Raw genomic sequence first — 26,602 nt, forward strand, 5'->3', positions numbered from 1 at the left:
AGCACTTTCAGAGCCCAAGTCCAGAGGACACAACCCAGGAGGCTGCTCATATCATTTATCTCTTTCCTGGGAGTCCGCCCTTCCTCTGACTGTACCTTTACCCTTAAAACAAAAAGCACCATTTATTCCTCTGCTGTACTTATTAAAGGACTATACCACCTTTTCTGGCCAAAGGTTTTCTGAGGAAATGACTCATAAGAATCAATTTAGCTTTTTTTTGTAAAATATCACTTTGATAATGCTGCTGAAAGTTTGTTTTAAATACTGTGGACTGGATGAATGGACTTCACTGCCCCTTAGACCTGTGAAGTCTAGGGGGCACAAGGGGTATAACATTCGAGGGCAACAGCGCAAGCCACAAGTACGCTGAGTCTAAAAACAACAGCCACGCATCAGCTAAGTTTTACATTTTTATTTTATCTTCTCTTTTTTGGACCCTTTAAACATCAGAGATGGTTGGGCCTCGGTAGATTGAGTTGCTGCCATCCGATTGGCTGATTAGCTATTTGCGATAACAAGCAAGTGAGTGCACATTGCATTTCTTTCAAAAATAACATAAGTCCTAAGTTATACAAAGCTTTGTGTGGCAGTGTAAAACTTTCCATACATTCTGTAGAAGTGGGGTTTATAAGAAGAAATGTATTCTACTCCGAGAAAGTTGTAACAAATGAGGTCAAATATCTCATTCATAATTTGGAGGCACCCTTTATGGGATTACATCCACCACAACCAGATTAAGGCACATTTCTTTCCATTTGATATTCGGAGAATTGATAAAATGAGATTTTCACCAGCATTCTGTGGTAGTTTACCTTTCCCATAACACATCCCGTGTTTCAAAATGAAACTATAAAAGGGAAACGCCAGGCTTTGGTTTGTTTGTATCTCAGACTGCCTTGCAGCAATACGCAATGAGTTCAAGGAAACAACAGAAAACGCTTCTGGTTGTTTTTCTTTACTCTTTCCCCCATGAAAAGACAATTTGATTAAAGTTTTTTTTTATGACTATTATTATTATTTCACAACCATTTAAACTCTTCAAAGTCACATGTGATTTTTCATGGGATGGTAATTTACTACTATATTATATATATTATTATAACACACGACAGGAATGATATGGAGACGTTGTTCTTGCGTCTCGTTTCCCTTTCATTAGTAATTCTCTTTCTTCTCCCTGTTTTTGCCCTGTGGAAGTCATGATAGAAGGAATGAAGCAGTCCTTTCAACTTATCTGAGTGTAAAGTTGAACATGAAATTAATTATTAACTTAGAGCTAAAGAATTTAGCTTATACTTCAGATCCCTTTAGAATTTATAGCCTTACCAATCATCAACTCTTGCCTTCATATTTCTCAGCTATCTCACAAAAAGGCTGAACTACCTTTTTCATCCTCTGAACACAGAGTTAATTACTGTAATGTGCATGACGGGAAAGATTCAATCCTCGTCAGCAATCTGTTTGGGCGGTGTCCCAGCACATTCTGCAGGAGAGCAGAAAGAGCTAAGTCTGTGCTGATAGCAGAGACACAAAGGTTAGAGCAAGTGCGAGTAACCAAAGGGAACGCGGAGCACAAGCACAAAAACTTGAATAGCTGACAAATCTTAATTACGTCCATTTACTAGCGCATGCCAACAAACGCGCTAATATTTCAGCCTTTAGAGCATGAAAGAAAATGCAGTAATCTGTCAGATGATTGGTTTAAAAGACAGATAATAATACACTTTGTAATCTCAGATCACATGTTACAATTACAAAAAAGAGCAGTGTAGTGTGATTACAAATGAGGCATTTTTATCTATCATTTTGTTTCATGCTCTGATTGATCACAAGGCTGAAACGTTACCGTGTTTGGTGGCATGGACTATTCAGGTTTTGTGATTGTACTGTCTTTGGGTACTTAATATTGGAGTTATATGACTTTGGTTTAGCACCATGTATTGGGAAGGCAAATCCTCTTCAGAGGCTGATTTAGAAATTGTGCTTTTATTTTAACCAGAAAATTAATAATTGGTTAGGAACTAATGTATGTGTCATAGGCCGGTACGGGCTAAGTTTTAAAATATTTGCTGAACACTAGGAGAGATCAGGGAAACTTAGGGGACATCAAGGGAAATCCTGGGATTTCCAGAGTCCTTACTTGGATCATGGGGAATTTAAGGGGAGGAAGTCTGCCTTCTGGTTTGTTTTCAGGAGAGGAGGTGGTTGATGGAGGGTGAGCAGGCAAGCGGAGTAGTGAGGTGAGTGTGCCAAAGCAGACTTTGGCACACTCAGTGGAAGCTGACCAGCCCAACAGAAGCACGTGGGTTCTTCAGGTGAGGAAGTCACTTCTTCAGCCAGCAGGTGGATGAAAAATATATTACTACCAAGAGGTAATTTCACAAAATAGCCTGCTTAGTACACTTAGGAGGCTGACTATTTGGCAGAAAACGGGAGCAGGATTGGTCCTTTTAAGCAGAGAGTGATGAGCTGATAGATGGCAGGTGAGCTAGTTGAAGAGCAGGGACTCTGGAATAGGACCTCCCAGGATGCATGCCTGCTGAGCCATCCTGGGAGATCCTATTCTAGAGTTTTTGAAAACACCAAACTAACCAGTGCAATGTAAACACAGTTAACCACTGGTGTTTTGCCAAAAAGTGATCACTTACCATGTCTACTATCTCTAGACTTTTCCTTTTTTTACTTTGCCAAAAAATGATTCCAGCTTCTAACTTGTGACAGGAATGTTCTTTCTGGCTCTAAATGACTTGAGATCCTTCATGGGAGATATGTTTGACATACTTCTGACAGATTATAGGCCAACTAGTCTGTTATAACTGTTTCTGCAATCCTGCAATCATTTTTGGCATAGACCCACCCGCAAATCAGAAGTGCCATTGCTTTATATGGGTTATCAAGTCTATCACAATGTTTTAAGGTACCTCAATGTATCTAAGCAAAATCCAAAGCAGAAGGGCCTACCTGCCTTGTTGCTCTCTGTACAGATTATATAAGGACAGGATGCTTTACAGACAACAGATGGAACAGCTTCTCATTTTATGTACACGCACTGTGATGAACTTAAGCCTGCAGTAAATGAAAAATGGCTGTTACGGGACTTGTATTGGATTCACCATAAGGCCTCTCAACAAGACTCTGTTTTTACATAAAGCAGCATATGGCAGGGCTGATAAATGAGCAGCCACAGTTACACGTGATGCCCCACACCCCCCAACACACACACCCTGCAGAACACACAAACAGGAGAGAAGAAAGGGAGGCGCAGGCATACATCATACATGTTGAGATAACATATACACAACACACACAATTCACTTTTCATTTTGTTTGCCTCAGACGCTCTGAGTTATTATGGTAGAACAAGCACAGCTGCACCCGCAAACGTTAATAAGTGCCCCAGTGGGCCATCGGGCTGAGCCAGCACGCACAGAACCAGGACCGTGAAAACGAACACCTGCACGGCATGCAGCCTTTGTTTGTAATGTCCTACTGTGCAGCCATGCAATTACCTTAAAGCTGACTTCAAAACTGAAATATGACTGTAATACATTCTTGAAGCAAACATTGGACATGAGTTATAATTTTCTTTAAATTGGGGTAAGGAAGTAAAACTAAAATATACAGCATTATTCAGTGAGTGGCCCACGACTACTTCTCACCTCACCGACCTATGGTGGTTAGTCTCTGAGTTCAGGACCCAGTATGTTTGACATATAGATTTACTCACAAGGAGTCAAGCATGCAATTTGTTATGATATTAAAAATATGCTGGTTTGTGTGTCATGGTTCTTTATTCTTGCAATGTACAAGAAAATAGTTTCAAAGTAGTGAACTGTAGGAGCTAGAAGCTTTATGTAAATTTCTAAGAGGGAAAAAAAGATCTCTGGACCATTGCACTTTAGGCAGTATTTGTTTGCATTTTGGAGCCGTGATGTCAATTGTCAGAACACTGTATATTCGGGAAGATTTTCCTTGCGCTCCAAGGATGAGCCTGCTTGTCATGTTTCTAGTGTGAACACACTACATATAGTGTTTAGAGGCTGAGTATTAATACTTGGTGAGTGGCTCCATCTAGCGTTTTAATGAGGGAAACACAAGGTTAAAATTCCAAACGTCTGTGCCTGAACTTTCCGTCTTTCTCCGATTAATAGATGTTTTCTACAGACTTTATTTTGACTTGTCACAGTGAGGGAATCACCATTAAAATTTATAGTACGGGTTCATTTCTATGAGTGCTCCAGTGAGAAATAAAACATGCAGAAAATCTCCCCTACCTCACACTGCCTGATTGATTCACATAACATTCTTCCTCTCCGTGGTTTTCAAACAGTTTGGGCTATCTGAATGTGTGTGGTACCCTCTAAGCATCACTGTTCGCTGTCCCTCTCTGAGCCTCGTTCTGCCGGAGGTTTCTTCCCGTTAACGTCACCAGGTACTTGCTCAAAGGGAGTTGTTTAATTGTAGGGGTTTTCTCTGTTTTTTGTAGGGTCCTTACCTTGCAATATAAAGTGCCTTGAGGCAACTGCTGCTGTGATTTTGCTATATAAGTAAAACCAAACTGAACTGAACCACAAAATACAATCTCTTCTCACCTTTACACTTCATGAGCAATCTGCACTAAATATATTGCTTGTACAAAATAAAATAAAATTCTCATTTCACTCAGTTGAACAGAAAAAAATATCAATGTTCTTTCAAATAAATTAAAAAAAGAAAAAGTGAACATAATGTAGGAAATTGGTGCAAATAGCTACCTTTGAATTTCAAATGTGATTCAATATGAAATAGTCAAAGCCTACAGGTTTAGCTGAAGAAAGAAAGAAAGAAAGAAAGAAAGAAAGAAAGAAAGAAAGAAAGAAAGAAAGAAAGGTGGTGGTCAAGTCTTAGAAAATGGATGGACACAGTGAAGTAAATTGTTTGCAATTTTTTCTCTACTAAGATCTAGAGGAGATGCCTTTTCACAACATATGGAGCAATGGATCGCCTGTATGCTTGTATACGTCCTTTAACTTGTATGGCTACAGTCATTTGGATCAGTACAGCCACTGGATACCTGAAACATTGGAGCCTGTCCCATTTGTCATAGGCAAAAAGTGCATTACACCCTGGACAGGTTTTCTGTCTATTGCAGAGGTAACATGTAGAGACTAATAACTATAACTACTGATAACACAGCTAGGTCTAGGCCACCATCAGTTGCTGCTTGATTGTAGGTCTCTTTGCACTTAGTTTTGCCTTCAGTTATTAAAAACCATGCTCTGTTGGGTTGAGATCAGGTGACAGACATCCCATGTCTTTGCCTTGAGAAAGTCTTGGGTTGCTTTCACAGTAAACTATGGGTCACGGTTCGTTTACTGTCCGATCAGTTCAGCAGCATTTGGCTGAATCTGAGCAGAAAGTATAGCCCTGTGCACTTCACAATTTACCCTGTAACGTTTATCAGCAGTCACATCATCAGCAAACACCAGTGACCCACTAACTGGCATGGCATACATGCCCCTGCCACAACATTGGCTCCACTAGTTTGACCGATGATGTGGTTTGCTTCAGATCACGCGCTGCTTCTCTCCTGCATACTTTTCTCTTCCCTTCAGTCTTGTACACGTTAATCTTGTTTTGATATGTCCAAAGAAAACATTTTCCAAAACTCTGAAGGCTCTTTTAGATGTTTAGATGTTTTCTGGCAAAGTCTAATCTGGTGTTCTTGTTCTTGAGTGTAACTAGCAGTTTGCACTTTGTTGTAAAGCTTCTTTAATTCCACTCATGAAGGCGTCCAGATTGTCAAGCTTGACAATGATACACCTGCCTCCTTCTTGATTTGGTTAATGTTTTGAAGTTTCTTTTCTTAACCACGGAAATAATTTGCAATCATCCACTTTAGTTGTTTGCTGTGACCTTTCCGGCCTTTTGGCGTTATTGAGCTTAAGATTGCAGCCGATTGTAGATTTGGCCACTCTTGATGTTTGCTATCTCTCAGATGGGTTCATTTTGTATATTTCAGTCTAATGACAGTCTTCTTCATGTTCATCTCTTTGGGGCTCATATTGGGAGTTTCAGCGAAAAGCTGCCAAACAAAAATTCAACATTTTGGAATCAACTCTTTTATCTGCTTGATTTGCCATGGAATATTGATAGAGTGCAGGTCTCAACTAACAATCAAACCGCCAAACAGATAACCCAATACTTCATATACGTCATTAAACCACTTTAATTTAAGCTGAAAGTCTAAACTTCAATCACATGTTGACTGTTTGGTTTCAAATTCACTCTGGTGGTGAACGTTACAAAACTTGTGCCATTGTCCAAAGACTTGTGGACCTAACTGTAAAACTTTTAGAAGAGTAAACAAGGTGCATGCAAACAAAGTGAAACCAGACTTTTCACCGTATATTAAGGAAATAGAAAATAATTTCTGTATTATAAAGCTTCAAAATATATCACTGTCTATAATAACAATAAGACAGTTTTTAAGGAGGGTCTCTTAGTGTATTTTTGTACTTCTTTGATCTTATGAAATTTGTTATTTATATATGGTAAAACACAGTCTTCATAACTTTAGTAATAATTAATTTATTAATTTAGTTAATATTAGGATTTCTTGCCTCTGGTTTTTAGGACAGGATACAGCTGTTAGTCAATTTACACATATTTTAAATTAAAAAGGTGTTGATGGGCTGGTGTTTTTAATGTTGAGAATTTTTAAATATGATATGTGTATTAAATATAATTAATTTCTTTTATTTGTTTTTGGTGTGCACTATCTAACCATTTATTTACAGATCATCACACTCTTGTGTGTCAGACCTTTGCTTAAATTCCATAATCTGGTGTTATGCAGAGCATCTACCAATAGAGGGCACCATATCAATATGAAAAAGAGTCATGTTTTTCCATCAGTCCAGGAATGTGTGCAGCAGATCACCTGCTGATCGGTTTCATAACAGAGAATATTAACCCCGTTTAATGTATAACATGTTTAGAAGGATTAGGGAGAAGCTGGAGAGGCAGACTGTTCACATGCATGGTCGAGTTGACATTACAGCTGTTCTCTTTCAAATGAGACACCTGACACATTTTTGAGTTTCAGTTTCGGTTTTGCAGAGATGATGACACATATTGTCAACACGAATTAGAGTCTTTTAGTCCAAAATAAACAAAATCATCTGATCGTAAAGTCACTGATCTATGCTCCACAGAGCTAAGCCTTGAGCTCAGCTAACTTGCATATTGTATTTAAACTGTAAAATATTAAAAACGCACAGAAAAATCTACAGAAATAGATACTGTAAAGCAAAAAACTTGCTCTCACAGCTTTTTTTGAAATCTGTATTCTGGTCAACAGCTGGAGAAAGATGTCAGGGTACAGGTCTGCTTCAGAGAAGAGTCCCGACTTACTGGATGATACTGATGTACTGGCTTGAAATCATCTGCCCCAATTTAATCATGAGCTCTTCTTATGAAGCAGCCAAACATAGGCTGACCTTTTGGTTTTAGAATGGAAATGTCGTTCTTTCTAAAAATCCTCCTGATTTAACTGAACTAAAAAAACAAAACAACAGAAAAATCCACATGCTGTTAACTTGTTATAGCTTGTTATAACTGGTTTAGCAGTCAGTAAATAAGGTGAAACCAAAATCAAAATATTATGAAAGAACCTTTTCCTGTTTATGGTGCATGCAATTTTTTTATTTTTAAAATGATGAAAACAGTTAAGTAGCACAATGGGAAAGATACCAGCGGCTTTGTGCATACCGTTAAATTCAACCTCTGTTAGATATGCAGTTATTCAGCTGGAAAGTTTATTTAGGACATGACTCCACGTAAGTGGGCCAGACTTGTGCTGGCATGGCTGCGTGAGCTTGGCAACATTAGGCTTGGTACACTGATACACCTACTGTGGCATATCCTTTCTATTGAAACATTCTCAAAAACAATATTTAGGGCATTAAAATGAATGTTTAGAAGTTAAAATATTGATCCAATATTCAGGTTTCATATGTTGTATATGGAATACCTTTATTCAGTAATCACACAGTTGTGATACTATCATGAGAGCAGATTCTGTCCAGATCTAAAAAAAAAAAAAAAAACAATGCAAAGAGCTGCACATTCTTTAAGCTATACAGGCACCTTTAAGTGGTAGCATCAGATAGTATTTCATATGATTGCCCAACTTTTACAGACTTTTTGTTGTCACTGTCCCAGCTAGAAGCATTTTCGCTGGTATCCAATTCAAAATGAGCAATAAAAATGTAGCAGACAAATTTCGGTTTATATATATATATATATATATATATATATATATATATATATATATATATATATATATAAAACACTTAGAACTTCAGAGGCCAGCCAGACTGATTGGAAACACTTGCATGCATGGGCGCTTATTCGGAAATCATCGGTCATCTGAACAGGAAATTGCATTATGTTAATACCAGTTTATTAAATTAATTTCTTGATCTTGGCCATCTTAGGTAAGCTATAAGCAGGCTTTACACATCCAGACGTTTTGCCGATAGATTACTAAATTTTCAAAATTATATTTTGGGGATTTTTTGTTTGTTTTTTCGCTATAAATCAGGCTTTCTTCTTCTTTGTTTTTGCACAAAGTATGTTGTTGTTTTTTTTAAAACAACTACTAAATTATATTTTTGGATGATGCAACAAAGGGGAACAAAATGAACCGCGTATTACGCATCAAATAACATTTGACAGTTTAACTTTCATGCAGTCCTTTCCTCTGCTAACCAGCACTGGAGCCCACAACACTTTGGATGCTCGGGCACTTCCGGAACTTTCGTAATGGCTTTTTTTTTTTTCCTGTACAGAGCGCGTGCAGGGACCAACAGGACCGACCCTCCTCTTTCAGTAAGAAACCGATGAATGGGTGAAAGCGGCCAAGCCTGCCCTGCCTCTCATTACCACTTCCTAAATAAAAGCTTTTTTTCCCCTTTTTTTTTTTTTTTTTTTACTTGAAGGGACTCATCGCAAAGACGGGGACGGAAGGTGAGAGACACACGCCGGCTTTAATGTCCGCTTTCGAAGGTTTTCTTCCTGCTAAAAGCATTTTCCCCTCTCCTGTTGGGCTATTTTGGAGCGTCAATTAGGCTCCAGACAATAGAGGAGCATGCTGCACTTGCACCCCCCACTCCTTTTTGCTTCCTCCTCCTCCTGTCTGCATTGCTGTTGCAGCCCCCCCCCCCTCTTCTGTGTTATGAAACAAGCAAGCACGCTGCTTTCATTTTCGTGTTAATTTTTCTATAGCAGGACCTCGGAAGAAGTAGCCGACACAGAGAGTCGGCTACAGCAGTTAGTGGGACACATTAAATAAGCAGCGGATAGGTGTTACTTAACAGTTAGGCTATGAAGGGAAAGCATAAGGAAAGTGACTTATGTAAAGACTTATGTAAACTGACGCTTTCTGTTTATTAGGATGCCGATTAGCACCATCAGCAGCTTCAGCTTTAGTATTCCCGGGATCTTTCACGGCCACTTTTTAACTTTGCTTTTCAGTTCGTTTGTCACACTTGTGCACAGCTTCAACCAAATGACATCACTCGAGACAGTTTGTAGGACTTTGCACAGCTCCATCTAGAGACACGAAAGGCTTCCACAAATAAACAGCAGTGAGCATGTGTAAGCACTGGAATATACCAGTTGTCTTAACACAGAAGTTAAAAGTGCAGAGGAAAGTGCATCTGCGCAGAAGTATGGCAGTTTATTTAACTGTACCCACACACACCACTGTGCAAAAGTACAGAGGATTTTATATTTTTTGTTTTCAAGGAGCCACACTTTCTAATTATTCCTTGAGGAAATAGTTCTCCAGGCTTTCTGAAGGTCTCTCAAAGTTTTCACTCAATTTTCAGTCCGGTCCTTGTACCGGACCAGAGGGTCGCCATTTAACACCGGACTATGAAGGATTAAAGCACAACAAAGGATACCTAGATCACTAGAAGAACTTGTGTTTATACTTAACGGACAACTTAGCAATTTATTTTATATTTTAAGGCACTTGGTTACCAGCAGCCTGCTACAAAAACTAGTTCCTTCAATTTCTTTGGTTCAATCTGTGGAAAATGCCAACAACATGGTTTGACAGACATAAACATAGTATTTTTTTGCAACAAGGTTATCCCCAAAAAGAAAGTAACATAGCATGAGGTACAGTGTCTCTAAAGAATCTGTGGAAAATACACAAGTGGAGGATAAAAGAAGAAGTGGCAGGCCTAAAAAAAAAACTATTTACAGCAGATGAACAGTGCCTGCAAGTCATTAAAAAAACTTTTTAAAAAATGCAAGACCTGGCTCATGACCTTAGACATGCATCTGGTCCTCTGTCCATCCAGCAACTGTTCACTGAAGCCTCATCAGAAATGGTCTCAGTGAAACATTGGCTGTCAAGAAGCCATTCTTAAAGGAAACTGTGAGAAAGGGCTGAGGAATGCCAGATTACTCAAGAACTGAACTAGAAAATAACATCCTCAAGGGCTCTGTCATGGTTTAGGGCTGAATTTCAGCCGGTGGTGTTGGAGATCTTGTTAGAATTATGAACACAGAAAAATACCATCAGATTTTGATCCACCGTGAAACACCATATGAAAATTGCCTGATTGTGCCACAGTTTAATTTTTTCAGCATGACCATTATCCCAAATATGCTGCCAATGTAGTAAAAGCATATTGGGACAGAACAAAACACCAGAGAACACGAATCAGTCATAGACTGGCCTCCCCAGAGCCTGGACCTGAACGTTATTGAAGCAGTGTGGAAACATATTTGACAGAGAACCGAAAAAAGGGAGACAACATCCAAAATATGTTGGCTCTGGCTAGTGTGTGGCTCTGGATAGTGTAGTGGTAAGACTACGCCCCATTTGGAGCGGCAGTCACAAGTTCAATTCCCACCCGTTATCCAGTATGGGTCCTGGCTAGACCCCCCGTGCTTAAAACCAAGCCCTGGAATGGCACGGCTATGTCTGCAGCTCAAGAATTTCACTGCATGTTGTACCCTGTATAATTGTGTATGTGACAAATAAAGGTTGTTTACTTATAAAGAGCTTTGAATGTCCTTCAAGAAGCCTGGAGAACAATTCCTGCAGACTACTTAAAGAAATGACAAGAAACTGCGAGAAGAAAGAGAGTTCAAGCTTTGTTGAAGAATAAAGGTGGTCATACCACATTCCTACGTTAAAGCTCATTAGAAGTGCACAAACTCTGGTTTTGCAACCTGAGCTTATAAAAGCCTCTTTACTTTTAAAAAAAGAAAGAGACAATAAATTCTATCAAGCTCCTATATAAATCTTAAATGCTTCACTAACTGGCCGTCAAGTGTTGTGGTTTTTTTGTGTTGGGTTTTGTTTTTTTGTTTTTTTAGTGAAACTTATTGTGCTGCTGGTAGAGATGAATTTGAAGTACCGTTTTGAAGGTTACATTGCATCTTTTCTTACTTAAGACTGTCTGGAATGATTCAAACTCAAGCTGTGATATGATCAGGTTGGCAAACTCCCAGACTTGTCAAATCTGGCCGTGTATGCGTTTGTCCAGTTTTGGCCTTTGTTTCCTCTCTCGCGCTCTCTTGAACAAAATACTGTTTGCAGGCTTGCATACTTCAAACACAGGTCAAGATTAGTTAATTACATTTTTGCGGGGGTTCTGTTTAGATCCAGATTCTCAGTATAATTTTGAAAGGATGATCTGGGGACGCTCCTGCAGTGCTCTTTTCATCCCTCAAGTCACCCTTACATCACTCGGTCTGTTCCTGCTAATGAGCTCAGCAGGCAGCTCAGTACAGGAACACATCCCTAGAAACAGCACAGGAGTGATGGGAGCAAGGTGGCTACCGCTGGCCTGCTTGACATTTATGTACGGTGATGGGGGTTGAGCACCAGATGAGATTTCATCTGCCTGACGATAAAAGGGGAAGGACTGCCCGCACTAGCATAATAGCGCTGGTGGTGAAGTCGAAAATGCACTTTTAGTTCTCACTTATCAGATGATTCAAAGCAGTTAGGGGGAGATGTGTTTGTGTAGTTAAAAAATAAACAATAAAGGTTGGAGGATATTTGTGTACTAAATGTACTTTCTGCAGATGAATGTGCCAACAAGGGAATCGGGAAAGAATATCTGTCTTTGAGTTATAGAAGAGGGCATGTGTGTCATGCTCACTGCTTCCCATACTGAGTCCTAAACAGCGGGTGAGTGTTGTAAGTGTCTCTTTGACCTACGCTTCTTGTAAAGACGGGGGACAAAAACCACAATGAGATAGAAAGTGATGGATGCCGGGCAGGGCGCTCTGACCTGTGTCAGATGCTAATTTTCAGAGTTGAGTGAAACATCACAGCAGGGAGTTCGGATTAACTAGAGATTTGGTTTTACTTTATCTCTCCTTGTGGCCAGAAAATGTAAATCAGTGGAGCAGAAATGGAAAGAGAACGAGTGAAAGAACGACGGAGCTGAGACTCTGAGCTTCAGTGCTTCTCATGTTTTAGGAAATTCGTAATACCAACACGAGTGGGGTGGATGAGCCACTGTGTCTCTGACCTACTGTAATAGTTAACCTAACTAAATGTCATTTTAAAATCTTTAATAGAGGAATTGGCAGCAATTTCTCATTTTTACTGTGACACATCAGGATTGATGGAGGAAGTGTGAAATTTTGCAAAAGGCTCATTTATCTTCTTGTGGCTAATTGAGTGTAAAGAACAGAGGGGCAGATGCAGAGAGCGACTGCTGTCTAGCTTACAGCAGTGAACATGCTGAGTGTTACTTCTGTCTAAAACTGCATGCGGAAGAGTTGTTTTTTAGGTCTGTGACTGTTCTCTTTATGTTTGAGCGTAAAAACCTCAGCCAGTGAAAAGAAATCTGGAGACAGGGATGTAACTAATGGCAGCAGCAGAGTGGCTTCTCCCAAATGATGTCGCCCATCAGAATAACAAACCCTCAGCATCCGTGGAGTGTAAGAGTAGAGGAAGTCAAAACAGGAGGCAAAGTCTCTTGTTTTCAAGCTGTTGCAGCATCACCTGCTGTATTGATCATATCATTGAAAGGATATTTATACTCAGTTCTTCACACCGGTTGTAATGGTTTTGAGGGCTCTGTGACAAGCATATCGATGCAAAAGCGTGGCGAGTGGCAGCAGTTGTGATGTCACCATTCGTCAGAGTGACCATGACAAGCTTAAACCAGACTTGTCATAAAACCAAAGTGCCATGGTTGTTCTCTGCTACAACGATGGCACTTTGCACGTAAAACTTTGAGAGACTTTGTTATACCGTCTTTATTTGTGTAACTCAGACTGCTGAAACATTATCTCCAGTATGTGCAGGAAATAGCAGTTCACAGCCAGTCAAAACCAGCCAGTACGCCCAGAGTTGGTGTCAGAAGGCAGGACCCAAGTGGTGGAGATGATTGGGGCACGTTATGAGTGTCTGTATTTGTATGTATGTTGTTATGATCGGATTGGTTTAAATAAGTTAAGCAATTTTAAAATATGGTTTTTATTTATAAATGTAAAATGTCTCTAGCCAATCCACAAAAAAATCCAACGTAGCCGAATTCTGCAGTACTCAGCAAACCTTGTTGTGACCATAGGGGTATGCTATGAAGAGGGATTAGTAGGTTATCGAGCTATGTCGAACATGTAGTCAGAGTTTTCAGTGTCACAAACGTGATTCTCTTTTTGCTGGGTTTAAAATGACCAGAAGCACCACGATTTCACTAATTATCTTACTTACAGCATGTTGTAAGTGTGATATAGATTATCTGCTGGGAGAACATGTTGTTAGGTGCATGTTAAGCTGTAGCTTACTACTGCCTAGTTACTGCTCATAAGCCTGTTTGACACTGCTGGAATTGCAGCTACTACTGCACAAAACACACAGTAAGAATACCTGTTTAATCAAGTTCACTTTGATCTGCCAACGAACTAAAGCAACGTCTCTTCTATTAGGCTGTGGGACAGGAACATTTAAGGTTTAAATGTCTCTACTTTAAAGTTTCAGACTAATGTGCAGCAGTCACATTAGAAATAAATAGCTCTGAGAGGGCACTGTGATAAAACAAATATATTAACTCAAATTAAAATGTCAATTTTACAGCTCTGTGCAGTCGATCACCAGATTAAGGATTTTCCTCAACATTAATCTCTTGTATTTGCAATGGTGTTGGCCTTGACTGTTTTATTTTTATGTTCTTTATAGATCACTGTTTTACTATGATCAGCTAATAATCTCTCCGATTGGAGCCGGTGGCACTCATAGGGATCATTTTGTGCAGGAGAAGAGTCATATGATGCTTGAAAGGGCGCTTTCATGTGGGCCGCACAGAGCCTGAAGCGGAAAGTCCAGCTTAATAGAGAAAGCTGATAACCACCATCGTGATACCCGTTATTTCCAGCTGGAGTTTGGGGTTTTCTTGAGTCAGCTAATGCAGAGAAAGCCTGGCCGTGTTGACTTTCCTTCGCAGGATACCCTTCAGGCCTTTACACATTCAGTGGGGAATTAATTTGAAGTCCTGCCTTCATGTTCCTTAAGAGTCTGATATTTCTCATTTTCAAAATTCGATGTCATGTTTTGATTTATTACACTTGTCTTGTCTAACAGTATAATTAAAAAAGGGGGATGGGGTGGGGGTAGCAGCTGCATGTGGGCTGTTAGCTGTAGCAAGGTAAACAGTTGAGTATAGGGGTTGTCTCCTGACTGCTTTTTCCTTTAATGGAAAGTTACTACCGAGCCTGTCTTGTGGAAAAATCCTACACACCCCTGAGATGATCCCTTCAGGGCCTCATCCTACTAAACTTTTAATGATATAACATCTTCTTTCTGAGCACCTGCTCAGTTGTAAGTTTACTCCCAGAGTCAAGGCTTGTATTGATGACTGCAAGTCTGCTGTGATGTATCAGATTTTCAGTGCTAGATATCTGAGAGGAAAGAGTCTGTTCACATCTCTGAGTTTTCATCAGCCACATTTTCCTTTCTTTTCAGTAACACACTGTGAACTCATTGGAAGTGGTCTCAGTTTGAATCTCAGTGTTTGTAAACTGCATTTAAATAATGGCGAAGCTATCCACTGCAGGATTTCTGTCACAGTTATTAGAGTTCATTCATTTATTTCGTGAGAAATATTTGGTGACATTTTCAGATTACAAATTATTGTAATAATCCCTGAAAGGAAATTATTCTGCAACAGTTGCTCAAATGTCAAATTTCTTAAACTATACAGGATTTAAAAAAATCACAAATAGTTGTTTGGTTTGCAGAGGAAAAGCTGGAATAACTGAAACATTTTTAAACTATATTAGTGGTTAGGATCAGGTCATGTGTTTATCATAAACCACAGCCACACATACCCGGAGAATGATCAGCAACCATCTCTGCATCCAGGGTTTGCTGGAGGTTAGTTGAAATGAGACATAAAGAGAATGATGGAGCCAAAACCTCCTTGCAATTGCTTTGTTTGCTAGCAGTCACCCGTAGTTTGTGTGGAAGTCTCCGACTAGTCTGTACACTTTATCTCTCGTGACCAGATGCTCACAAGTGTTCCCTATGGGTCTGTGTGACTGCGGTCTATGATGCTACGGTGACCCACAGGGGTTAAAAATTTACTCATTGCTCTGTTAAGTCTCTCCTTCTCTCTCTAATCCATGAATTCTTGTACATATGCAAATATAAACTACACAGCTTACTAAAGCAAACAATCTTAAGATATGAGAATTTCAAAAGTTTTGGTCAGATGTGGTTCAGCTTAGGATCTGCAGTATTGCAGTGTCTATGACAGCCAACCCTCTTCAGTGTGTTTATTAGTACAGCTATACTTGTGCATCTTCCACTTAACCCAGTGGTAAAGGTTGAATTCGTTTGCAGGATGTTGAGGATTCCAAGAGACCCGATACATCTTCACCGCGTGGGTGTGTGGCAGTCCAGAGAACAGTGTTTGTTAGCATTGTTTTTATGTTTGATCTGTGACCTCTGATAAGCAAGCTCTCTCTTCGCTCCCCTCAGTTTTTTTTCTTTGTGCATGTCTCTGCGTGTGCAGCGGTTATGATACCTGCCTGTGTAAATGCACCTGTTTATTGTTGACATTAGTCATTTGTTGTCCAGTATCCATAGCTACACCTGCTGCTTGTCTATCATCTTGTTGACTTTCTTCTCTGTGTTCTATCTAAATTACAGCACTGTGTGTGTGCATAGCTAGATGCTTGGATTCCTGTTTGAACATGATTGTAGGTCAACGTGTGGTTTGAGGGTTGCTTTTTGTAGCCAAGATTAGGAAACTGTCTTAAAATGTGAAACTTTTAAACACTGTGAATTGTAGGCCTACTAGAACAAAAGGAATACACATACATACACTGACAAGCCTTTTATTATTTACACTTATTCAGCTGCTTGTTAATAGAAGCAACTGAATAAGTGTGTCCATATGACAAGATCTCAATCCAATAGAGCACCTTTGAGATGTAGTGGAGAGTTTCATCATGGGTGTATAGTGACAAATGAACTGTCTGATGCTATCATGGACTGGCATGCATCTCTGAGAAATGTTTCCAGGGTCTTGAATCTGAGCCATGAAGAATGAACACAGTTCTGAAGGCAAAAAGAGGTGCAACCCAGTACTAGCAAGGGGTAACTAATTAAGTGGGTTGTGATTATATTAAATTTTGCTCTATACCAAAATTTAATTAACTAATGGACTGTGTGATAATTTAGTACCAGCAGTCCTTATAAAAGACAAAAGAAAGTAATAGTAACTATTGTCTGCTTCATGATTTAGCACTTTCTTTGCTAATTGTTTTTTTCCCCATTGGTTGTGTGTTGTTTGAATAACATAAGAGACTTTAATAGAGTCTGCTTATTGCAGGGATTTTACTTTTTTCACTTAAAAAAGCTGAGATAAGTGTTAATTCTTACTTTTTAAACTCTTTAGACTTTGTTTTGTTCCGAAGTTGATTTTTCTCACAGGTGAGGAAAGTTTCCACGACTTCAGTGATGAGTGCTTTTCAGCTCTGTTTGACCAATGAGTAGAAGAAGAAGGGGAATATTAGATGCCTACAAATGGTGTATTTTAACCACATTTTACATTAAAACAAATAAGAAAAATGTTTGCTCTCTTTCGTTCAAGTAGTTTTTTAAAAACCTACATACTTTTCTGATAAGCAGTTTGTTTCCCTTTAGAATCGCATTCAAGTTTCATGTCTGATAAACATGAGAGGAAATGGATCTTGGCAGAGGTGGATGAGAAAATATGATTGGATTTCTTTTAATAAACATTTTTTGGCTTGCCAGAGTGGCTTTAAAAGATTACACCTTAAAGTCACAGACAATATAAAAGATGGATGTAGCGACTGTGGCATAACCTGTTGGTTTCTGAAGACCTATTTTCAAACGTCTTGCTGAGCGTTGCCACTGTTGTCATCTTGGTTGCAAAATAAAAATGCACGTGACAAGGAAGGGTGGATTTAGGTATGAAACCGTAGACTCATTGACTAAAGAGTTGTCAATTACAAGTGGTTAACCAATGAGTGTGCAGTTTCTACCAGAGATAATCCACCATTTAGAATTTTGGATGTTGGCGTTGGAGTGATGTCACTCCTGGGTTGACGATGTTCCTGTAGTAAAGTTCTACAGGATATCGACCCCCAGCAAGTGATAGGTGACCACCCTCACCCCGCAGCTGGTTGTGGTAGATGGTTTACTCTACCTAGCAGCCTAGTTCTTCCTTTTAACAGCAAGAGGTTTCTTCCTGTTAAAAGGGGGTTTTTCCTTTCCACTGTCGTCAAGTGCTTGCTCAGAGTGCTTGCTGTTTGTTTATCTGGGTTATTCAGTATTGCTGTAGGGTCTTTACTTTACAATATAACGTGTCTTATGGCAACTGTTGTTGTGATTTGGGGCTACAAACACATTTAAATGTGTTTCACACACATCAATAGAATCCTAGCTAAATATCATTGCAGAAACATTTCCAATCATAGATGTTTTTTGCACAGTGAAGAAAAAAGTGATTTTCTTCTTCATGTTGTCACCTTTTCCCTTTTCTGGACTTTGGTCTCCAGTTTTGTCTTGTTTTTTTCATGCTGAAGCTATCATGGCTTTTCCAGCAGCTTTTAGTTGCCTTGTACTGAGTGCCTTATAGGTAGTACAGATAACCTAAACAGAAGAGACCCGTCCCTGCTAGTGTCCGCACATGAACCTTAAACAAACCCGGTGAACCTACTAAATCCTTCCTTATTGGCTGAAGCACAGCCAGCTTTATCCAATTGGATGGCATTGTGGCCTGCAGATATGTGATACCTCCCATGCTGCTCCTCAACCCTTTACCATTTTAAGTGCCTGGACCTTGGTCATGAGAATATTGATTAAGCTTGAAAATCTTTACATTATTTGCTGGTGACAATAGTATGAAAATAAATACATTATTTGTACTTAAATACTCTCCAGCATAAAAGAAAAGGTTTTCCATGCTCATTGTTTCAATTCTAAAAGCTCTTGAATGAAATGTATATGATCATATGTGGGTGTAGTAGTTTTTTTTCTTGTTTTCTTTGCTGCAATGCAAGAGGAGATCAGGTGGGCAGGCATTAGATGTGAGTAACATTTTGGGATTGGCCCAAAGGTTTAAAATAGTCAGTGAAGCAAGTCTGTGCAGATCAACATTGTTCCATTGATCCAGGTCACTAACTTGTGACTGTGAACTCGAAGCTAAAGAATTAAAATGAGGCTAATCCTGGACAAACTTATACATGTTGTGGGTATTTATAGGCTCAAAGACAGAATTAGAAAAACGGTTGCTGTGTGTGCAGGTTCAGATTAAACCAAGCAGGGTCCACTTGTTAATGAAAAAATACTGTTCGTTTTTACTGACTGAAAATGTTTCCTTTTATTAATAGTACCTGCATTAACACTATAATTTGAAATTTAGTGTGTACTGCATTGGATTTTGCAGTACTGTGCAAATAGGAAATAGGTGAAGTGATTAATTGAACCATGTCCAAACAAAGGGCAAAAGCAGAGTTTTTGCAGGTCTAATGAGCCTGGAATTGATATTTGATATGACCACCTTTGTTCTTCAACATAGTCTGAACACTCTTAAGCTTTCTTGTATTTTATTTAAGTATGTCCAGGAATAATTTTTCAGGCTTCTTGAAAGACATTCAAAGCTCTTCTTTGGATGTTGACTTCCTTTTGTCCTGTTCTCTGGCAAGATGATGCAAACTGCTTCAACAATGCTGAGGTCTGGATTCTGTGGAGGTCAATCCATGACCGATGGTGTTCTACTGTGAGTTTTTCTATCGAGATATGCTTTTACTGCTCTTACGTTCCAGATGGTATTGCATGGTGGATCAAAATCTGATGGTACTTTCCCGTGTTTATAATTCAGTCAGTTTTGGCAAGATTTCTTGTCACTGACGTCAATGCAGCCCCAAACCATGACAGAGCCTCCGCTGATGGTTGTAGACACACTTTCTTGCACCCTTCTCTTAACCAGCTTCTTTATGTTTGGATTCATCTCTCCATAAAACCTGTGATCACTGATTTTTTTTTTTCAGTCCAGTTCTTGTGTAATTTGGCATACCTCAGCATTTTCTCCCAGTTTCTCTTAATTAGGAATGGCTTCTTGATGCCCAACTGTACACTGAGAACATTTCTGATGAGGCTTCAGTGAACATTGAAGAGCCAGACGCATCTCTTGGGTCCTGTGCAATGTCTGCTGAATTTTTCTCCATTGCTTTTGAGGGCATGACATATTGTTCATCTGCTGTCAGGCCTGCCACTTCTTTTGTCTTCCATTTGTTCAGTTTCAACAGGTTCTTTAAGGACACACTGCATACTATGCCACATTTTCAGCAATTAGCTCTTTGGGAATTACCGTGTTGGTACTATTTTTATGTCTGTCAAACTGTTTTATCTTTGGCATTTTTTGCAGACTGAACAAAACGAAATGGCGACAAATTATATTTTTTCTTTGATTTTTATCAAATGCTGCTAGTAACAAAGCCCTTAAGATACAATTTAAATTTGTTTTTTGCTAGGTTGACTGTTATGTGTAGACACAGAACTGTTTCATCCCTTGACTTGAGGGATTTTTTATGCTTGAAGTAGCTTGGAAAACTTTGAAAGTCCTTCAGAAAGCAGGGATAATTGTTCCCCAAGACCACAGAAACAATCCCAGAAAATCTGGCTCTTTAGAAGCAAAATATCACTAAATGAGGGATGGCTCAAAACTTTTGCACAGTCCTGTAATTAGCATGTGTTTTGGCAACACAGCCATATAATGCATAGCTGTGTCTGGTGATGATGACGCTAGCGTAGAAAGTCAAAGGGTCACCAAACAGATTTCCAAAGGAAGACGTAAATCACAGCCTAACTGTGAAGTACACCCAAGTACATCCTCTAAACAGAGCAACTTGACTAGATTGGTAAACCCCCTGCCTCCCTCCCCACCACCACCACCACCAGGTTTCAGTATTGTGTAATTCTGTTACACAAGCAAGGGGTTGTGATGCAGATCTTCTAAGTCTGTAAGCCACTTCAATATAAAAGGAAGGTGTTATACAATATCCATTTTCAGAGCCGTGAACCGAAGCGTTGGTGGTCTGATTATTCTTGCAAATGACCTGCATTTGGGGAATGTGCGGTGCACGGTCAGCTGACATCAGGGCAGTGCATCATCAGTGTGTCGGCCTGTGAGTTTTTCAAAGGAGGAAACTGATCTGTTGTTAGAAACGCTTCAGTCTTTTGTATCCCTTTTCTGTGAAACACATGTGATGGAGAGGTACAAGTGAACAGCTTTCAAAAATACAAAAGCCAGTGTCAGCCCTCTAATTTAAGTTATTAAATGAAGAGCTTGTATACAAGTTTTTTTATGGGAAAGCTTGACTCTATGTAGTTCATGTTACCATTCCCCCCTCCTTCCCTCTTTAAATTCTGCATCGAGCTTCCTGCAGGGTTTATAATGAGCGCCCGGTACACACTGTTCAGCACTGCTGACGTCTGAAACCAGGGTGCAAGATCACTGCGTTTGTATGTGTGAGCTCTTGTTACATCCTTTTTTTGCATGTGAAACCAGTTTGAGTGTGAGAGTCCTCACCACATTTAGAGCACATTTTTGAGGTTTAATATTAGATTTGGGCTAAGATTACTCTGGGAAATAAAGTGAAGGGCCTTAGTATAGAGTACAAAAGTGTGTGTGTGTCTGAGAGAGAGAGAGAGTTTGTGTGTAAAGTTTAATAAGAAAATGTGATTTTTCATGCGTACGAGTTCCTTGAAAGAGAGGGATGGAGAAATTAGTTTGTGTGTGTGTGCAATGTCTTGCATCTTGGCATACATCTTGTATAACTTTATTTTTTCTTCTAAGCTGAACAGTGGCATTATTAGCCAGATCTTATGTAAGCCAGCTTATGCAAGCAGCTGTCTTCTCACTGCCCCCCTCCTTTATCATTTTAACTTTACTCTTGCATGCGCACACTCTCAGGGGATTTCAACAGCTAATTACACGGTGTCTCTGGGTATGTAGGAAAGCATTCTGTACGTTAAACAACCTGCCTGAGTAGGTAGCATTTTTGCTTTGGAATACAGTCGTACTGTTTAACCACCGTGTCTTACAGATGGCTATAGACACTCGCCAGTGTACATCTATCCTGCCCTCCTCTATATATACTGATGATGATTTGAACCAGAAATGTAATATTTGGATTTATCACAACAGGTTTTTTTTGTTCCAGTCCAGTTTTTGAGTCATTTTGCATACCTATACTGTTCATCTGGCCTGATTCGTTCTCTTTTGTCCTCTGTCTATTCAAAGTCTTTACTTTTCTTTTTAGTAAATACTTGACATTATACCAGGATATTTTGTTTTAAGCTGTTTGGAAATTGCCTTATTGGTGTAAAAATGCACAACGTCAAGTTATGTTATCTTTGGGTTTTGTCAGGTTCAACCAAAGAAATGGGAAAGAATTATAGAAAATTATGAAAGTTTTCATGCTTGAAAGATTCATAACTCAGTGTCAATTGGCTTAACAAAAAAACACAACGTCCATCCATCCATTCGCTTCCGCTTATCCTTTCCAGGGTCGCAGGGGTGCTGGAACCTATCCCAGTTGTCATAGGGCGAGAGGCAGGGTACACCCTGGACAGGTCGCCAGTCTGTTGTAGGGCTAACACACAGAGACAGACAACCATTTGCACTCACATTCACTCCCGCATTCACACCTATGGGCAATTTAGATTAATCAATTAACCTATCACCACAAACTGCATGTCTTTGGACAGTGGGAGGAAGCCGGAGTACCCTCATACCAGCACCGTGTGGCACGGTGGTTAGCGCTGTTGCCGCACAGCAAGAAGGCCGGGGTCTTTCTGTGTGGAGTTTGCATGTTCTCGCATGCATGCATCTTTGTGAGTCTGGAGGTGTAGGACCTGATTGATCTGAGGCGCCAACCAGAGGGCAGCAGGTCAAACAGGTGGTGAACGGGGTGCTGAGACAGGAGGCTCTGGCGATTGCCTGGCAGTGTTAATTACCCTTTGACCAGCCTTCCTGTTCTCAGTTGTGGACCCTGCGGACCAAGACCAGCGGCAGCTTCTAGTTCATATTAGTCCAGGTTGAGCTCCTCTGCGATTTTCAGACTGCTGTTGGGGGTTGGGGAGCTCTGGCATTTGTAGTTGGTGAGGGCTTTGATGCCTCTCCACAGCTGGTGGGGGTTGTTGACTGTGAGGAAGCTCTCTGTGCTCCTCGTTTAGCCTTCCTTGGCCTGTTCAAAGCCCCTACTCAGGTTGACTGTAGCAGTGCTGTACAAAGAGCTGTCCCTCAGCATGAAGGCTGAGTTACGAGTCCTGATCAGAGCCTGTACCTCACTTGTCATCCAGTTTTTTTCAGTTATGAAAAACCCAGATGGTTTTGGTCACTGTCACATTCTCTACACAGCACTTAATGTAGAAAAGGACACACTGAGTGAAGGTCTACAGGTTCTCCTGGTTTTTTCAGGGCACTCGGGCGGACATGCACCAATGGTGCATGTCCGCACCATTGGTGTGGACATACACACCATTGGTGTGCATGTACATGTCCACCATTGTCCATGTACATGCACACCATGTACATGGTGTGCATGTACACCAATGCATGGTGTACATGCAACACTCATTGCATGTACACCAATGAGTGTACAGCTGGTGAACCAGTCAACCATTTCAAAAGTGCCCTTAGGCCCACTGTCATAAATGGAGGTCCCATTTGAGCACATTGGCATCGACCTCATCGGGCCATTTCACTGGAGTGCACGGGGATATCGCTTTGTGTTAGTTTTAACTGTTTATGCAACACAATATCCTGAACCAGTGCCGCTGCGCACCATTTCCCCAAAGAGTGTGGCACAGGTGGTGTTTCAGGTCATCTCCTGAGCCAAAAGAGATACTGACTCATCAGGGCACATAAGTTCATATCTCGCACACTAAAAGAGCTATACGAATTACTGGGCATTAAATATGTTTGACTCAGCATCTACCAACCTCAGACTGGCAGGTCAGTGGAGCAGCTGAATAAGACTTTAAAGTCCAGGATTCGAAAGTTCATTTATGAGCATGGATGCAATTGGGGTCGCTGGTAAGACCCTCAGCTGTTTGCAGTGTGGGAGGTGCCTCAGGCCTCCATGGGATTTCTCTGGGATTTGAATTTAGCAGAAATCCGCCGGGGGTGTTGGACTTGATCAAAGAAAACTGGGAGAAAGGTCCAAGCCCGGCTAAAAATGAAATTCAATATGTTTTGGACCTAACAGCAAATCTGCACACATTTGGGAGGTTATGACAGGAAAATTTGCGTGAAGTATGGCAGTTTGATGCTTTCCCCATGCCCCGGCTCAATGAGCTCCTGGCACAGTTAGACACAACTCACTTTTTCACGACACTGGATTTAACCAAGGACTACTGGCAGATTCCCCTGTCTGCAGAGTTTAACCCGGCCCCTTGACTGATCTCACCTGAAAGGGTGCCCCAATTTGTGTCACAACGGGACTGCACGGACTCACGCGCAGGCTCTAAGTTTTGAAAACACAAGAGTCTTTATTACAGCAACACCAGGTGATCTATTTACAAAGGTGAGGGGAAAGCCAGGCTCCGGGGGTCCACACACAACTGGGGAAAGACGCAGAAAGTCCACACACACTCCATCCACGCCTCACGCTCCTCTTCACACTCCACGCACACTCGATCGCTCGGGAAACACAAGGGTTGGTCCAGGGAATCTGTACGCAGAGACACGAAAGGATTACAAAGGAAGATCGCTGAGAAACACTCTAGAGTGAACTGAGCTGGGGTTACACTGACGAGGGTCGGCAACGGTCCAGCGACGAGAAACACAGAGCTGCCATCTTAAAAAGGAGCTGGAACACTCTCAGGTGATGAGCCACAGGTGTGTGATTGTGACCAGGTGCGGAGGTGAGCTCCGCCCAGGCAGAGGGAGGAAGGAGAGAGAGGAAGGGAGAAAGCAGGAACAAAAATGAAAATAAAAGGTTAAGACACGCCTAACTTTTCTCTCCCTTTTATTCTGCAGACTGACGCCTTGAACAGAGGGCTGAGGTCCGTTTTGTCCCACCAGAAAAGGGGGGGGGGGGTGTCAATTATTTACATCAGTAGGGAACTCTTTGAGCAGGAGGCCAGGTACAGCACAGTAGAGAAAGAGTGCCTGGCCATCCGGTGGGCGGTCGACACTCTTCCTTATTACCTCCTGGTCTGCCCTTTCACCCTCTGTTCGGATCATGCCCTGCTGCTGTGGCTCCATCGCACAAAGGATCCCAACATCCGGATCACCTGGTGATATTAGACTCTCCAGCCTTTTAATTTCTAGGTGCTCCATAGGCCAGGGGTGCAGGTGGCTGTAGTGGATTTTCTCTCCCGGCAGGGTAGGCTAGGCCAGATGGCTCCCTGGTCTAAGTCAGGCGATGGGGGTATGTGGCAGGGTGTGGTTTGTGGCTCAGCTGCAGGGGATGAGTGGAGCAGTGGGTTCAGGGTGTGTTGTCAGGGGAGGCTGACTCATACAGCTGACCCCCATGATCTGATCATGTCTCCCCATTTGAATATGTCACTGGGACCAGATGACAGAACTGTGCGTGGCGTGAAACAGGAGGACAGCTGGAAAGCTGTTGCAAAGACAGTCTGTAATAAAAGCAGTCAACCTACAATGCTATGTGCGTGGGCACTTTATCACAAGAACGAAGAAAAAAAAAATGAATACATGCAAAATATAATACAAATTTTTTAAAAATGAAACACGGCCTAGAGAGTGAGCTCCCTTGTTGGAGTGCTTCTTGTTATTTTTGCAACCTTCAAGATAAGTTATGTTAAATGTCCAAAATATCAAAATGTTTTAAAACAACAAATGTGTTGTAAGGCTTTTAACAATAAGTATGAAAATAACTTCACCCCCCCAAAAAAGTGTAAGATGATAATATCTTTTAATAACAACTGCATTGGTTCCACGTCTTTTTTGTAATCTCATGTCAGTCCAGACCATAGTGTTGTTCGGGGGGGTTGTTTTGTCTTTTAGCAAGAGAAATTTAGGTTACTTCATCCCCTCCCCTGTGGTCATGGGGGTGGTGTTTGTAGGACATTAGACAGACTGCTCCCCTCCCCCTGCCTCTCCAGCCAGGACCCCGTCTTTGTTCATCTACACCGTCGCTCTGTATCTTTTATTTGTTTTTTCTGTGCTTTTCATATTTTCCCATTAAGAGCGTCCTCTTCCCATATTCACAGAATTTAGATTACCGCTCGCTCTGTTTGGCCAAAAGTAATGCTGTCCTCCACAAAGCCTTATCGGCTGAATCATACGTCCTTGGAACCCCTCCTTGGCCTGCTGTTTGAGGTTACGTAAGGTAGAATTGTACAGAAAGAGGAACACAAATGGGTTTTCTTTTAAATTTTCAACCCTGCGTATGCAAGTACTTTCAAGAGAATTTCAACCGTCTCTGTGCTTTTAAAGGTTCACAGCAGCAGCTTTGGTGCAAAGGAAGAACTCTTTCTACAGATACTGAATTTGACTTTTGCATTCTTCTCTTGCTTTGCAATACTGACGAGGAGGTGAAAAGAAAAAACATAAAGGAAAAAAACAACGCTGAAAGTTTTGCAAAGAAAAAAGCTCTGCTTAAACTGCGAGTGTTCTATCATCTTTTTGTGCATTCATCTCTTCTTTCAGGTGGTACACCAGGCTTTAAATGACGATGCACGCATATGTTTGAGTTGCACTTAGACACTTAGACACTGTGGTCTGCAGCAGTGTTGCTCCAGCTGCACAGTTTCATAAGATTTGTATAAAATTTTGCATCTCCAACATTAGTGTAGTCCATTGTGAGTCATATCAATGGGCAAAATTAACCACAGTCTGGCGTGCATTATCCACTAGGGGCAGCAGGCATTCCTTTAGCAGCTAAAAGAAACAGAAGACTAGAGGCAGCGAATTGCCCTCTCTGACAGCTGGAAGTTGACTCACACATTGGTGTTTCATCTGTGGTGTGTGGTGGGGTCAGATCACCGCCAAGCTTTGTAAGACATGCAAGTTAGCTTTGACAAACAGTTACAAACAGCAGCACGAACACCTGAACAAAATCCAGTGCA

At 40.8% G+C, this 26,602-nt stretch overlaps 1 protein-coding gene across 1 annotated transcript in view; it reads left to right on the forward strand.

Moving 5' to 3' along the window:
* The first annotated feature begins 8,866 nt into the window (after window positions 1-8,866).
* Window positions 8,867-26,602, forward strand: part of LOC146495086 (helicase ARIP4-like) — a 78,167-nt gene continuing 60,431 nt past the window's right edge. Inside the window, exon 1 of the mRNA XM_085147257.1 lies at window positions 8,867-9,012. The gene's annotated coding sequence lies outside the window, so the exon portion shown is untranslated. The remainder of the gene's footprint in view (window positions 9,013-26,602) is intronic.

Source organism: Neolamprologus multifasciatus, chromosome 20 (genome assembly GCF_963576455.1).
Source record: "Neolamprologus multifasciatus chromosome 20, fNeoMul1.2, whole genome shotgun sequence".
Classification (NCBI taxonomy): domain Eukaryota; kingdom Metazoa; phylum Chordata; class Actinopteri; order Cichliformes; family Cichlidae; genus Neolamprologus; species Neolamprologus multifasciatus.